The sequence below is a fragment of the Physeter macrocephalus genome, chromosome 4, assembly GCF_002837175.3.
Source record: "Physeter macrocephalus isolate SW-GA chromosome 4, ASM283717v5, whole genome shotgun sequence".
NCBI lineage: Eukaryota > Metazoa > Chordata > Mammalia > Artiodactyla > Physeteridae > Physeter > Physeter macrocephalus.
The window spans coordinates 63,627,995-63,642,636 of record NC_041217.1 but is presented as its reverse complement, the minus strand read 5'-3'; the positions used below and the strand labels follow the sequence as shown (position 1 = coordinate 63,642,636).

Sequence of the window (14,642 nt, the reverse complement as noted above, 5' to 3'; positions counted from 1 at the left end):
CAATAAATCTAATTATTAAGCTTTAAATTTAAGTTAACTTTCTAAACTAAATATGTTGTATCATAGTGAGTATTAATTTTTATATGACAGCTGAAAGGTTACATTTATTCAGAAAATGTTGTATTCAGCTTTCTCATCATTTGCTCCTACTTCTCATTGATTCACAGAGGTAAACATCACTTCATCCATGGATCTGACTTTTCTCTGATTTCTCATGGTCATTCTCACTAATTCGTCTTGCCTCCTGAAATCTTTAGCCATCCCATTATTCCACAGAAGCAAAAACCTTCCTTGGGCCTTTCTCCTCAGAAGATTGATTATTCCCACATTTTAAATGGGAGATTCCAATTAGTTAAGAGAAAATGCCACAAGGGTCTCTCATTTTTTTTTCACATGTTGTATCAGCCTCTGCTTGCCTTCTCTGTTCAAAGATTTTTCTACAACACATTGATAGAAGATGGCAGTTGTTTCTCTCTTTGGGGCAAAAGACAGATTAATTACGTGACAAATAAAATAAAGACAGTTTCTTGCTCTGTTCAAATGTTGGGCAGCATTGCTTGCATCCTAATTTAAAAGTTTCAGGTGACTGAAGCTTAAGATTCCTAAGCTTTAATCCATACTTGCAACATGCACAGCACCCAACAGGACTGCTTTACATAACCCCATGAGACTTTTGTGTGCAAGTGGAATAGATAAAAATATAAAACTATTGCTGTCTTTTTGTGTCATAAAAATGATTTTTGTCTCATTTAAAATATTTTTCTCTAAAATCCAAAAACGTGTCAGGCTAAAATATTGGAATTTCAAATATGGTAAAATCTAAGACCCTTCAAATTTCTTTCCACTTTTGTTGATGGATGGGATCCCGTCAGAGATATGACTTCATTAAACACAATAGGTAAGATTCCTTCATAGGCCTGATTGGGGAATATGAAAATAATCCCCGGAAAAATCTGGACATTTTCTAGTTCACAAGTATTGGTTAAGATGGTAGAAAGTGCCCTTCATTGTCCTATATGTAAATGCAGATCAGTTGTGAGAGGTGGGGATAAAACAAGCAGCCTAAATATCCTTTATGTTTGCTGTACTACTAGGAGAAAGAGGAAAGGTCAACATGTCACCATGGTCGATATAGCAAATAAGCTGCTTGAAACTATACAGAAATGTACCTGCTTGTATTTTCTGTGCAGTTACCCTCTCTTTTGGTGTGTCCTGATACCTCCCTCAAGTTATGTACCAACACCAGCAGCATTAAGTAGAAATCCAAAGAAATCTATTCTTTGGCATTATGAGGAAGGGAAGAGTCGAAAATTTTATAGCATGCTCTATACAAGTATACATGTCACCATCACCTCTCACAACTTATGTACCAACTCCAGCAGCATTAAGCAGAAATCCAAAGAAATCTATTCTTTGGAATTATGAGGAAGGGAAGAGTCGAAAATTTTATAGCATGCTCTCTACAAGTATACACGTCACTCTCCTTACCTATGTCATGCCATGCATGGAGGGTCAGTAGGTTCAGGGGATTCTGGAAGCACCAAGGTCTGTGGGGTTAATCACAGCTGCATTCATGGGCAGTAAAAGAGAAGGGCCTTATCTTGGTCACTTTCTCAATGCTAGTAGCTACAAAAAGAAGAGGACAGCAGACATCTTAGGGAGGAGAGCCAACATTAAATGAAAATTCCTAATTACTCTAGGCAAACTCTCATTATAGCTTCCCATAGCTCCTCAAATCCCTACATACTTGCACAAGGGATAGTGTAATATTACTGGAGCCTGTGACTGCAGATTAACATTATTTTTGTGGAAAAAAATAAAAATAGGTTCAAGTGATAGGGTTTGAAAAGGGTTCACAGTGCGAGGGAAACTACTTACTTGCACAAGGAATAGTGTAATATTACTGGGGCATGTGACTGCAGATTAACATTATTTTTGTTGAAAAAAATAAAAGTTGGTTCAAGTGATAGGGTTTGAGAAGGGTTCACAGTGTGAGGGAAACTACTGTAACAATGTGGACAGAACCCTTTGGATGGGTTCATCATGTTTTGTTTTGTTTTTTTGCTGCTTCAGAATCTGTGGTAGAGATTGGTGTGTTCCATGATGCATTCCCGCTTCTTATAAGTTTAGATGGAAAACCCCATTAGGAAGAAGTGCATGTAAGGAAGATTAGTGAGTCAAACTCCTCTGCTCTCTGTCAGCAGTGGGAGCAAAGGGATTTAGACCAAGTGCTTTCATCCTTTGATGTGCAAAGTTTTCACTATATGAATGATGTTTTGTTTGTTTGCAGGTCAGGAGCCTTGGTCTCAATATCCCTGTTTAAAAAGTGTTATCACATGTCTGCCAGAAAGAATTGCTGATGATACTGGAAAAAATTGAGAGTTATCCTTAACAATTAAGGGTTTTGTAGCAACATGGATGAACCTAGAGATTGTTATACTGAGTGAAGCAAGTCAGACACAGAAAGACAGATATCATATGATATTGCTTATATGAGGAATCTAAAAAAGAAAAAAAAGGTACAAATGAACTTATTTACACAACAGAAATAGAGTCATGGATCTAGAAAACAAACTTATGGTTACCAGGGGATAAGTGGGGAAGGGACAAATTGGGAGGTTGGGACTGACATATACACACTACTATATATAAAACAGATAAATATTGATAAGGACCTGCTTTATAGCACAGGTAACTCTACTCAATGGTCTGTACTGGAGTATATGGGAAAAGAATCTTAAAAAAAAAACCCAGGGGTTTTGGGATTATATAATAAATATAAATGTGCAAACCTTTAACATGAAAGGAAAAATCAGTTAACTCTGTGGTCCCTGTTATGGTGTAAATATTTTGTACCTCTAATTTTAAAATTTTGAAACCCAGCTCCCATGTTGATGGTATTAGGAGGTGGGGCTTTTGGGAGGTGATTAGGTCATGAGGCCAGAGACCTCAAACATGGGATTAGTGACCTAATAAATGTAGCACACAGAAGATCTTATGCCCATTACACCATTTCATTGCTGAGCGAGAAGACCCACATTGTGAACCAGAAATTTGTCCCTCACCAGACACTAAGTCAGCTGGCCACTTGTTATTTTTTTTTAAAAATTAATTAATTAATTAATTTTTTGGCTGCGTTGGGGCTTTGGGTGGCTTCTCTTGTTGCGGAGCACAGGCTCTAGGCGTGTGGGTTTCAGTAGTTGTGGCACACGGGCTCAGTAGTTGTGGCCTGTGAGCTCTAGAGCACAGGCTCAGTATTCGTGGTGCACGGGCTTAGTTGTTCCATGGCATGTGGGATTTTCCCAGACCAGGCCTCAAACCCGTGTCCCCTTTATTGGTAGGCAGATTCTTAACCACTGCACCACCAGGAAAGCCCCTGATAACTTGTTCTTGAACTTTTCACCCTCAGCAATTATGAGAAAACAAAAATACTCTGTAGTTTTTAAAATACCAAGTCTCTCGTATTTTGTTTTAGCAGTCAAAGAGCTGGCTGAGGAGAAATATCTGTGAGATTGAAGACATATCAAGACATATATGTCTTGACATATCATATGGGCAGGAAAGAAATCAACAGAATAGAGTAATCAATAATTGTGGAACAATGAAAATGCTGTGACCTATACATAATAGGTATAGCAGGAGGAGAATAAAGATAACAAAGAACAGAAAATATTTTTTTAATGACTGAGAATCTCCCCAAATGAATGTCTGACACTAAATCCACAACATCCAAACTTAGAGGAACATATGAATAGTAAAGAAAACTGACCAATGTCTCTCAGGAACATCAATGCAAACATCCTCAACAAAATATTAACAAATCGAACCCAACAATATTTTGAGAGAAGTTTATATGACGAATGAGAGGGAATAATCCCAGATATGCAGGGCTGGTTCAACATTCTAAAATCAAATAATTATATCCATCATATCAACACCCTAAAGACAATCATTAACATATCAATAGATTCAGAAGACCTTTGAAAAAAATCTAACACACACATTCTTCATAAAAACTCTCGGTTAAAGAAATAGACTAGAGCTTTCTCAAGTTGGTAACATAGATCTACAGGAAACATTTTTCTTACATCATGATTAATGGTCAAAAACATGAAGCTTTTCCACTAAGTTCAGGTAAAAACAAGGGTGTCCCCTTTCATGACTCCTTTTCCATATTTTACTCCAAGTACTTGCTAATGCAATAAGGCATGAAAATAAATAAATACAGATTGGGTAGAAAAAAATGAAAGCAGCCTAAATAAAATATGGACCAATATACTTCATGGACACCTCACCAAAGAAAATAGACACTATGCATATAAGTATACAGAAGAATAATCCAGATTACATGCTGCCATGAAAAAGAAAATTAAAAATACAATTACATACCACTGTGTAACACTTAGAATGGCTAAAATGTGAACGATGACAAGAACAAATTCTGTAGGGGATGTGGAACAATAGGAAATGTCATTTGTTATCAGTGGAAATGAAAAATAATACAGCTACTTTGGTAGTCTGATTGACACTTGCTATAATATTGAACATTCCCTTACTGTACGATCTGGCAAGTGTTCTCATGGATGTTTACTGAAAGTAGTTTAAACATACTTCCAGACAAAAACCTGCATATGGATATTTATAGCACCTAATTCAATATTGCCAAAATGTGAATGAAACTAAGGTGTCCTCCAATAGGTGAATGAAATGATATAGTATTAATATATTCTGGGAATGGGATAATATTAAGCACTAAAAAAATAAGCTATCAAGCCATAAAAATATGTGGGAATTCTTTTTTTCCTTTGAAATATAGGTGATTTTTTTTATTTTGTAATTTAAATTTTATTGGTGTATAGTTGATTTACAATGTTGTGTTCATTTCAGCTGCACAGCAAGTGATTCAGTTACACATATGCATATATTCATTCTTTTTCAGATTCTTTTCTGAGAAAGGTATTCCCAGAATATTGAGTAGAGTTCCCTGTGTTATACAGTAGGTCCGTGTGGCTTATCTATGTTATATATAGTAGTATTCGTATGTTTACCCCAAGTTCCTGATTTATCCCTACCCCCCACCTTTCCCCTTTGGTAACCATAAGTTTGTTTTCCAAGTCTGTGAGTCTGCCTCTGTTTTGTAAGTTAGTTCATTTGTATCAATTTTTAGGTTCCACCTAGAAGTGATATCATACAATATTTGTCTTACTCTGGCTGACTTACTTCACTTAGTACAATCATCTCTAGGTCCATCCGTGTTACTGCAATTGGCAATATTTTCTTCTATTTTATGGCTGAGTCATATTCCATTATATATATGTATTACATATTCTTTACCTATGTTCATATGTTGATGGACATTTTGGTTGCTTCTATGTCTTCGCTATTGTAACTAGTGTTGCAGTGAACATTGGGGAAGATATATCTTTTCGATTTATGCTTTCCTCCAGATATGTGCACAAGAGTGAACTTGCTGGATCATATTGTAGCTCTATTTTATTCAATCCTTTTTGGATTCCTTTCCCATACAGGTCATTACAGAGTATTGAGTAGAGTTCCCTGTGCTATACAGTAGGCCCTTATTTGTTATCTCTTTTGTATATAGTGGTGTGTATATGTCAATCCCAATTTCCAATTTATCCCTCCCGCCTCCCCTTACTCTGGTAACCTCCATTCTGTGCTCCATAGTGGCTGTTACCAATTGGCATTGCCACCAATAGCGTAGTATTGGTGGCGCAGTGGTTAAGAATCAGCCTGCCAGTGCTGGGGACACATTAAATAATCATTATGAGGCTTTGATGAGATTAAAGTGCTTAGCACAATGCCTGACTCTAAATAACTGCTCCATCCATGTTTGCCTCTATTGCCATTATTACCTGTCACTAGAGTTAGTCTTACTAAACCCGCCATAGTTTTAAAACAGCTAAACTAAGATCGACTGTTACACTAGAGCCAACATGTTAGTGTTTTCAAGTGCTTTAAATTGGCTTTAAAATGTGGTTGGCTCCTCTGTCAGGTCAATCTTAAGGGGATTTCGAGTGATGAGAACTGGTTTGATGTCTCAGCCCCTACGGTAATTTCAGAGCCAGGGCAAGGCTTTCCTTTGGAGATTTTACTTGTGTAATTTGACACAATTGCTGATGACATCACAATTCTTCTGAAGATCAAGTAATAATCTTTATCATTGGGTTGATTGGTATAGGGCTGTGAAAAAAAAAAAAGCTTTGTGTTCATGTGTGCTCCTTCCTGTGTTGGCTGAAGTAGATGTCTATATGTTTAGATAAATCTTGGTAAAATTGAGTTTTCCCAGGATTATAAAGGGAAGATGATTCTTATTAATAAATAAATGTATATCAACTATATCTCCTGTTCAGGCCCTGAGCTTGGAGTTAGGGATAAGATGTAACCAGGACACACAGCTTCTATCTTTATGGAGCTTACTGTTACATTGAATTAAAATCAATTTGGACTTTGAAGATGGAAAGTGGAGACAGAATAAGATGAGAGGCTTTGCTCAACCAAGTCAAGGACAGGAGACATAGTTTTCAAAACAAATAAATTTAACTCACATATTTACTTAAAATACAAGCACTGCCTGAAAATGACAGTTAAGCACAAATACAGATAAATAGCCTGAATTTCCTAGCAAATAGAATTTGCTACAATTTGCTTGTTTAAGATAAATGGTCATATGATATGCATTTTCTTAATATAAATTTTTCTGTAGGTCAGAAGACTATATAGCAAAACCAAGTTAGTTCAGACAGTACTGATTTGGAATTTATGATCTTTTGATTATAGGCTGGACTGAAGTTTATCTTTGACTCTATAAAAAGCTGTAAAAACTAAATTAAGTTTAAGAAAGATTATAAGGCTAATATTTAATCTACTAGAGGGAGCAACTTAAGAGCAAAAATATATTCACTTATTATAAATGTAAATACAAAATCTTATAAATTAGTCTTTTTCATTATGAAACATATTGACCTCTACCAATCAATAGTTTGTTCTCATGGCTAGTTACTCTAACCAGTTTGGAAATAAAATTTATTTCTTTGAAAATATTCTATCATTCCATATTTTTACTCTTTCAGGTGGACTTTATTACTATCTGCTCTATTGTTTGTAATAAGTGTAACTGAAACTCTTTTTACTTCCTTGTCCTACAGTTAGAGGCAAAATTGTCATTCCCACATGCTAGTCCATGGACTAGTTGCATTAGAAGAATTCAGGGGAGACTTGAAAAATATAAAGTGTGAGTAAGTCTGGTTTGGGCCCAGACATCTGTATTTTACAAGTGCTTCCCAGCTGATTCTTATGCACAATGAACATTGGGAAACACCATCTTTATTAGAGTGTCACTGCATTCTGCCATCTCTCCATTACGTTGTTACTTCCCTGATCTCTGGCCTTGATCACTGACAGAGCCTCCTAATTAAACTCCCTGACTCAGATATTGCCCACTTTCTTCACTGACTTCAGGGTAAACAGTACACTCGTTGGCATGGGACACAAGGTCCTCACAATGAGACCCTGGCTATTCTCTCCAGCCTCATCAGTTATCACTCAGCCACTTTCATCCTTCTTTCCAGCCACATCACACGACTTTTATTCTCTAAATATATCAGGTTTCACAGGCTTCCATACCTTTGCACATGCCATTTGCTCTGCCTAGAACACTTTCTCCATATTCATGTACCTGATCTCTGAACATTGTCAAGACAAAAGCATCACACCCTTTAGGAAGCTTGCCCTATTCTCTGCTGAGTGAGATTCCGTGCTTTCCATAACATTTAGTGTATCAACCCTTATACATTTGCACTCTGTAGATTTGCTTTAGTTCCACCCCACCAGCCCCCCACCAACACCCCACTGAAAAATAAGCCCTTTGATGGCAGGGATGGTGCATTTGGGTCTTTTTAGTACCTAGTACATGCCTGGTGCATAGTATGCAATCAGGTAATATGTTTGTTGAATGAGTGAAAGAAGTAATGTTAACTGGAAGCTTTTTTCCCTCATTGCAAACAGGACTTAATGATACTAAAATGGACATTTAGTAGTGTAATGGGAATAAGTAAATGATTTTGCTGATAGTATGCTATAAACTTTGTTTTGTTTTATGCATGAAAATGTTATGATTTTGCTAATATTATGCTATAAACTTTATTCTGTTCATGCAAACATTACATCTTTAAAAATACTCGGGAGGGCTTCCCTGGTGGCGCAGACTAAAATGGACATTTAGTAGTGTAATGGGAATAAGTAAATGATTTTGCTGATAGTATGCTATAAACTTTGTTTTGTTTTATGCATGAAAATGTTATGATTTTGCTAATATTATGCTATAAACTTTATTCTGTTCATGCAAACATTACATCTTTAAAAATACTCGGGAAAACTAACAAAGTATATCTTAAACAGCTGGAGAAGAGGCTTAAGAACCATGGTATTTTATATTTGATTGTCTGGAGAGTTACAAATATCTAACATGTTAAATTTAGTTCTATTAAATGGGTAGCAGTGTACAGAAATTTATATTGAATTATGCTGTGATAGATTCTTTGGTTAAATTTATCTAAGGGAACTTCTGAAAGTAAAACAAGGATAAGGTGGTTATCTTTTCTGGGAAGGAAATGGCTCTTTGTTCTAAGCTAGTTCTATATGATGTTAAACTGAACATGCCAGTTGAAACAGAAGAAAGGCTGTGAGGCATAGAAAAAAATAGATGAACTATATGTTAAGTCAGTGTGGAAATGGCACCATATGGGAAATTCCATTTGGTGATATACCACGTGCCTGCTTCACAGTCTTATCTTTCTATTATCAACATTTAAATCAATGACTTTGATGGAGACAAATACAGGTGATCAAATTTGTGTATACCCAAAGCATGGAGGCATAGAAACTTGACACAGGATTGAAACTTCAAATAAACGCTTAAAATGAAGTATAGTTGATTTGAAATATTATATTACTTTCTGGTGTACAACATAGTGATTCAATATTTTTGTAGATTGTACTCCATTTAAAGTTATTACAAAATAATGGCTATGTTTCCCTGTGCTGTACAGTATATCCTGTTGCTTATTTATTTTATACATGGTAGTTTGTGTCTCTTAGTCCCATACCCCTATCCTGTCCTCCCCTGCTTCCTCTCCCCACTGGTAACAACTAGTTTGTTCTCTACATCTGTGAGTCTGTTTCTGTTTTGTTATATACATTTGTCTGTTTTATTTTTCAGAATCCACATATAAGTGATAACAGAGTATTTGTCTTTCTCTGATATATTTCACTAAGCATAATACTACCTACGTCCATCCAGGTTGTTGCAAATGCCAGAATTTCATTCTTTTTAATGGCCAAGTAGTATTCCATTATATTATTATACCGCATCTTTATCCATTCATCTCTTGATGGACACTTTGGTTGCTTCCATATTTTGGCTATTGTAAATAATGCTTCTATAGACATTGGGGTGCATGTGTCTTTTTGAATTAGTGGTCTTGGTTTTTTTGAACGTATACCCAGGAGTGTAATTGCTCAATCATATGGTAGTTTTATTTTTAATTTTTTGAGGAACCTCCATACTGTTTTCCACAGAGGCTGTACTAGTATACATTCCCACCAGCACTATACAAGGGTTCCCTTTTTTCCACATCCTTGTCAACATTTGTTATTTGTGTTCTTTTTGATAATAGCCATTCTGACTGGTGTGAGGTAATATCTCACTGTGGTTTTAATTTGCACTTCTCTGTAGATTAGCGATGTTAAGCATCTTTTCATGTGCCTGTTGACCATCTGTGTGTCTCCTTTGGAAAAATATTTATTCAGGTCTTCTGTCCATTTTTTAATTCGGTTTTATTGAGTTGTATGAGCTGTTTATATATTTTGGATATTAACCCCTTTTTAGTCATATCATTTGCAAGTATTTTCTCCCATTCAGTAGGTGTCTTTTTTTGTTGTTGATGGTTTCCTTTGCTGTGCAAAAGCTTTTACTTTTTATTAGGTCCCATTTGTTTATTTTTGCTTTTGTTTATTTTGCCTTAGGGGACAAATCCAAAAAAAATACTGCTGTGATTCATGTCAAAGAGTGTTCTGCCTTATGTTCTTTTTCTAGGACTTTTATGGTTTCAGGTCTTACATCCATTTTGAGTTTATTTTTGTATATGGTGTGGGGAAATGTTCTAATATTCTTTTACATAGAAAACGTGACGGAAGATTGAAACTTAAAATAAACACTCTTTGACTAAAGATAAAACCAACTAAATAATGTTGATTAACATGCACAAATGTGAATTCCTACAAATAGGTTTAAGGAATTAGTTTCACAAAGATAGTGACCCAAGTCATCAATCATTCAAATGAAAAACACGCCGGGGGTTTTAATTGATCCCAAGCTTAGTATAAATCATTAGAATTATGTGAGACAAAGTGTGATGGTAAACCAACATAAGTTTAATCTCACTGTTTTGGCTGGTTCTAAGACCTACCATCTACCACTTTTTAGTCACTATAGGCAAACCACTTACCTTTGGCTTTCCTACTTTTCAGTTGGAATTAATAATAACTAATGTAGGAGAGTATTGTGAGTATAGAATGAGATAATTCATATGAAAATAATTATATAAATGTTAGCTTTAATTTTGCAAATACTGAAAAAGCTGGTGCAACAGTAAACTGTTTTAGTAGAGGTGTAGCATTTAAACAAAGGGAAGCATAAGCTATAGTGGGAATGTGTCAAACAAATTGATTATAAAGTTTTTGAGAGCAGTGATTATGTCTGATTCACTCTCCATTGTCTAAAGCACTGCTAAACACCTCTGTGGTTCTGAAAATAGTACATGTTGTGTAGATAAACTGGTTTGGAACATTGGATCTTGGAGGAGTCACATTTTAAGAGAGAAAGTGATATTTCAGATTGAATCTAGAGGAAGAAAACCAAGATGAAGAGACGTTTAGAGACTATTACACGAGGAGTAATTAAAATAATTGAATATATGTAGCTGGGATAAAGACATATTTATATCCAAATGTAAAAAGGAAAGAAAAAACAGTGTATCTCGGTAAGTTCTGTATGAGCATAGGTATCAGGAGCAGTAAAGGAGGCAGAGCAGGTTAGAGGCTGAAGGAAGAACATGCTTTCCTCTCTCAATACCTCAGTAAGGTTATTAAGTGTGAGGGCTCAGGAATCCTACAGACCTTCACTTTTATTCTTTTTCCACTACCTGTGTTCCCTTGTGCAAGTTGTTTATCCCAAACGTTTGTTTTGTCTTCATATGTAAGTGAGGATAATCATAACACCTACGTCCTAGGAGTATTGTGAAGAAAAATGAGATGAAGCATGGCAAGTGCTTCCCATTGCTGGCCATTGCTTCCCATTTCAGGCCAGTGATTCCTTACTGATTTTCTGTCTGGATGATCTGCCCATTGATGTAAGTGAGGTGTTAAAGTCCACAACTGTTATTGTGTTGCTGTCAATTTTTCCCTTTATGTTTGTTAATATATGCTTTATGTGTTTATGTGGTCTTATCTTGGTTGCATATATATTTACAATTATTATATCTTCTTGTTGGACTTGTTGTCAAACCCAAGTTTATGTGCCCAATGCACAGTGGAGCCAAACAAACAGAAGTGGGGTTTGAAGCAGAGGAAATTTTATTGCAAGGGTCAAGCAAGGAGAACAGGTGGTTCATGCTCAAAAGACTTGTATTTCCAGATGGTTTTGGGGGAAGAGTTTTTAAAGGCAATATTTGGGGCGATGGCTGCATGATGTATGACTTTCATCTGATTGATTGGTGGTGAGGTAACAGGGTGGTGTTCCAGGAATCTTGTGTTTAGCCTGAAGTTACCATCCTCCACCTCACCTCCCTAATTGGTAACAGTTTGAATCTGCCCTTTGGAACTCAGAGATGGTTTAGGAGGCTGAAACCTTTTTTCCTATAAACAGGAAATGGGGGAAACAAAGGATTTTGTAAGCAGGAGAGTCCCACAGGGTCCTGCTCTTTCAATCCCCCCTTTTCTTTGATACTCTTCAATCTTGAGGGTTCACAGGTGTGGGACTGTAAGCAGATAGGTTAGGGGGTCTCCAGAGAAAGAGAACCAGGAATGGCTTTCTTGACATAGAGAAGCCATTTTGGCCTAAGACATTTTGTGATCTAAGCCTGGCTACAATGCTTACCCTTGAACAGATCTCAGTATTTATTGATCTTAAGAGAAGTAAGGGAATGCAGAACAAAGGAAAAGCAGGCAAGAAACAATAGTTCAGCAATAAAACAGAGTCCTAGTTCCTCCTCAAAGGATATTCATGACAATCTGTTCAGTCTTTGAGTACTGTAGGAACTAAGGCTCCCACTCAGGTGGAGGATGGAATGATGATGTTGACCCTCCTGACTTCAGTCAACTAAAGCTTGGACTCTGTCTGCCTTTTCCCCAATTCTATGCTGAATTCTCCCCTACTCAAGCCCCTTCATGAATACGCATGTACCCTTAGCTTAAAACTTCCCCAATTTTGCTGTTTGAGGAGACACTGCTTTGGGAAAGATCCCTGGTGTTTTCCTTACTTGCTGTAAGTAATAATAAGTCATTCCTTCTCCTGACCTTTGGCATGGTTGTGTCTTTTGACTCGACACCCACCCAGAGGCAAATCCAGTTTTTGGGTAACAGGACAAGAAAGGGGATAAAGTTTTGAATAGGGAGGTTAATCATAAACTCAGCAGAGGAGCTAGGTTTTAGGGGGAGTTGGTTTCAGTCCCCACTCCTGTTTCAACCTTCACTCAGTCTTTGAGGGAATGGGGTGCTGACTGTTCTGGCTACATCCTGCTGAAACAGGACACAGTTCTGCCTCAATTTGTGGAATGGACACCAAGGAGTTGGAAATATTCATGAATTCCATGTCTTGGATCTGAGTCTTGTGATTAAGATCTCAGTCCCTTGGTCTACCATTTTTTAGCTACAGAGGCAATTAGACATGGGAGGAGAGGTGACAACCTGAGCTTTAATAAACCTTGGAAAATAAATCTTATTCCCTGAGGGATTCAGGAAAATAAGCCTGAAAACCAGTCTGGACTTGGCACTTTGAGGTAGACTTGTTGTAGCCAACAAAAATTTTCTCCTGAGAATTCATGTTTTCCTGGCCCATTTTTTCTGATCCATTAATCTGTGTATTCATTTGAAATAATAATATACTTATAATATTGTATCTTTACACTATATTTAAACACCTGACAGAGCAATTTCCCTCCCAGATTTGTCTTCATCAAAATTTTCTAGACTGCTCTTTTTTATGAATTATTTCAGATTGATTTTGGAATTGTCACATTAATGAGCAATCTGTTGTGTTTACAAACTTCTCAAAACTCCTTTCTTTGTATTTCAGCATGCTACTCGTTCCTGGTTTCCACTCCTGTCTTTCTAATTATTTCTTTTTAGTTTCCTTCTTTTACTTTGCCAACTAGGGCTGTCTTCTTATTTTCTTTTGATTCTACATCTTTTCCCTGGCTGATTTCACTCATGTCTTTGGCTTCAACAACTATTTTTACCCATGCTAATCTTTTTTTTTTAAATTGGAGTATAGTTGCTTTACAATATTGCGTTAGTTTCTACTGTACAACAAAGTGAATGAGCTATATGTATACATATCCATGCTAATCTTAAACCTCTTACTTTTGCCTTGTAGATCCATACTTCCAACTGCCTTTGGGACATTTTCACAAGCATTTCAAATTTAGCTCACCCTAGCTTATCATCACTGTTTTCTAATCCAGATCTGGTCCTTTGAGATTATTTAGTTCAAGTGGAAGAGTTAATATCCCTTAGGTTCCCAATGGAAATTGTAATGTCATCTCTGACTCTAGCTTTCCATTTACTCAATACATATAGGTAGACACTAATTCCAACAGTTCCACATTGAATTTAGCCTCTCATCTCCAATATCACCACCACTGCATCAGTTTAGGTTAGGGGATTACCATCTTTGGTTTGGACAACTGAACAGACTCCTAACTATGAGCCTTCCTACCAATATTTTCTTTGGTGAGGACATCCTCCATACTACTGCCAATGTTCTTTTCCTAAAAAATTCAGGTCATTGAAACCATAAAACTCTTAGAAGAAAACATAGACAGTACACTCTTTGACATTGGTCTTAGCAATATCTTTCTAGATATGTCTCTTCAGGCAAGGGAAACAAAAGCAAAAACAAACAAATGGGATTATATCAACCTAAAAAGCTTCTACACAGCAAAGGAAACCATTAATAAAGTGAAAAGACAGCCTACTGAATGGGAGAAGATATTTGTAAATAACATATCTGATGAGTTATATCCTTGTCATATATATAATATATAAAGAACTCATACAATTCAACAACAAACAAACAAAGAATGCACTTAAAAATGGGCAGAGTAATATTCCATTGTATATATGTGCCACATCTTCTTTATCCACCCATCTGTTGATGGACACTTAGGTTGCTTCCATGTCCTGGCTATTGTAAATAGACCTGCAATGAACATTGTGGTACATGACTCTTTTTGAATTATGGTTTTCTCAGGGTATATGCCCAGTAGTGGGATTGCTGGGTCATATGGTAGTTCTATTTTTAGTTTTTTAAGGAACCTCCATACTGTTCTCCATAGTGGCTGTAT

The 14,642-nt window shown here is 36.4% G+C and overlaps 1 long non-coding RNA gene across 1 annotated transcript in view; it reads left to right on the top strand.

Annotated features, from left to right (window-relative positions):
* The first annotated feature begins 2,190 nt into the window (after positions 1-2,190).
* The window catches only part of LOC114486162 (uncharacterized), a 32,056-nt gene continuing 19,604 nt past the window's right edge, over positions 2,191-14,642 (top strand). The window contains exon 1 of the long non-coding RNA XR_008617106.1: positions 2,191-2,519. This is a non-coding gene — a long non-coding RNA (uncharacterized lncRNA). The remainder of the gene's footprint in view (positions 2,520-14,642) is intronic.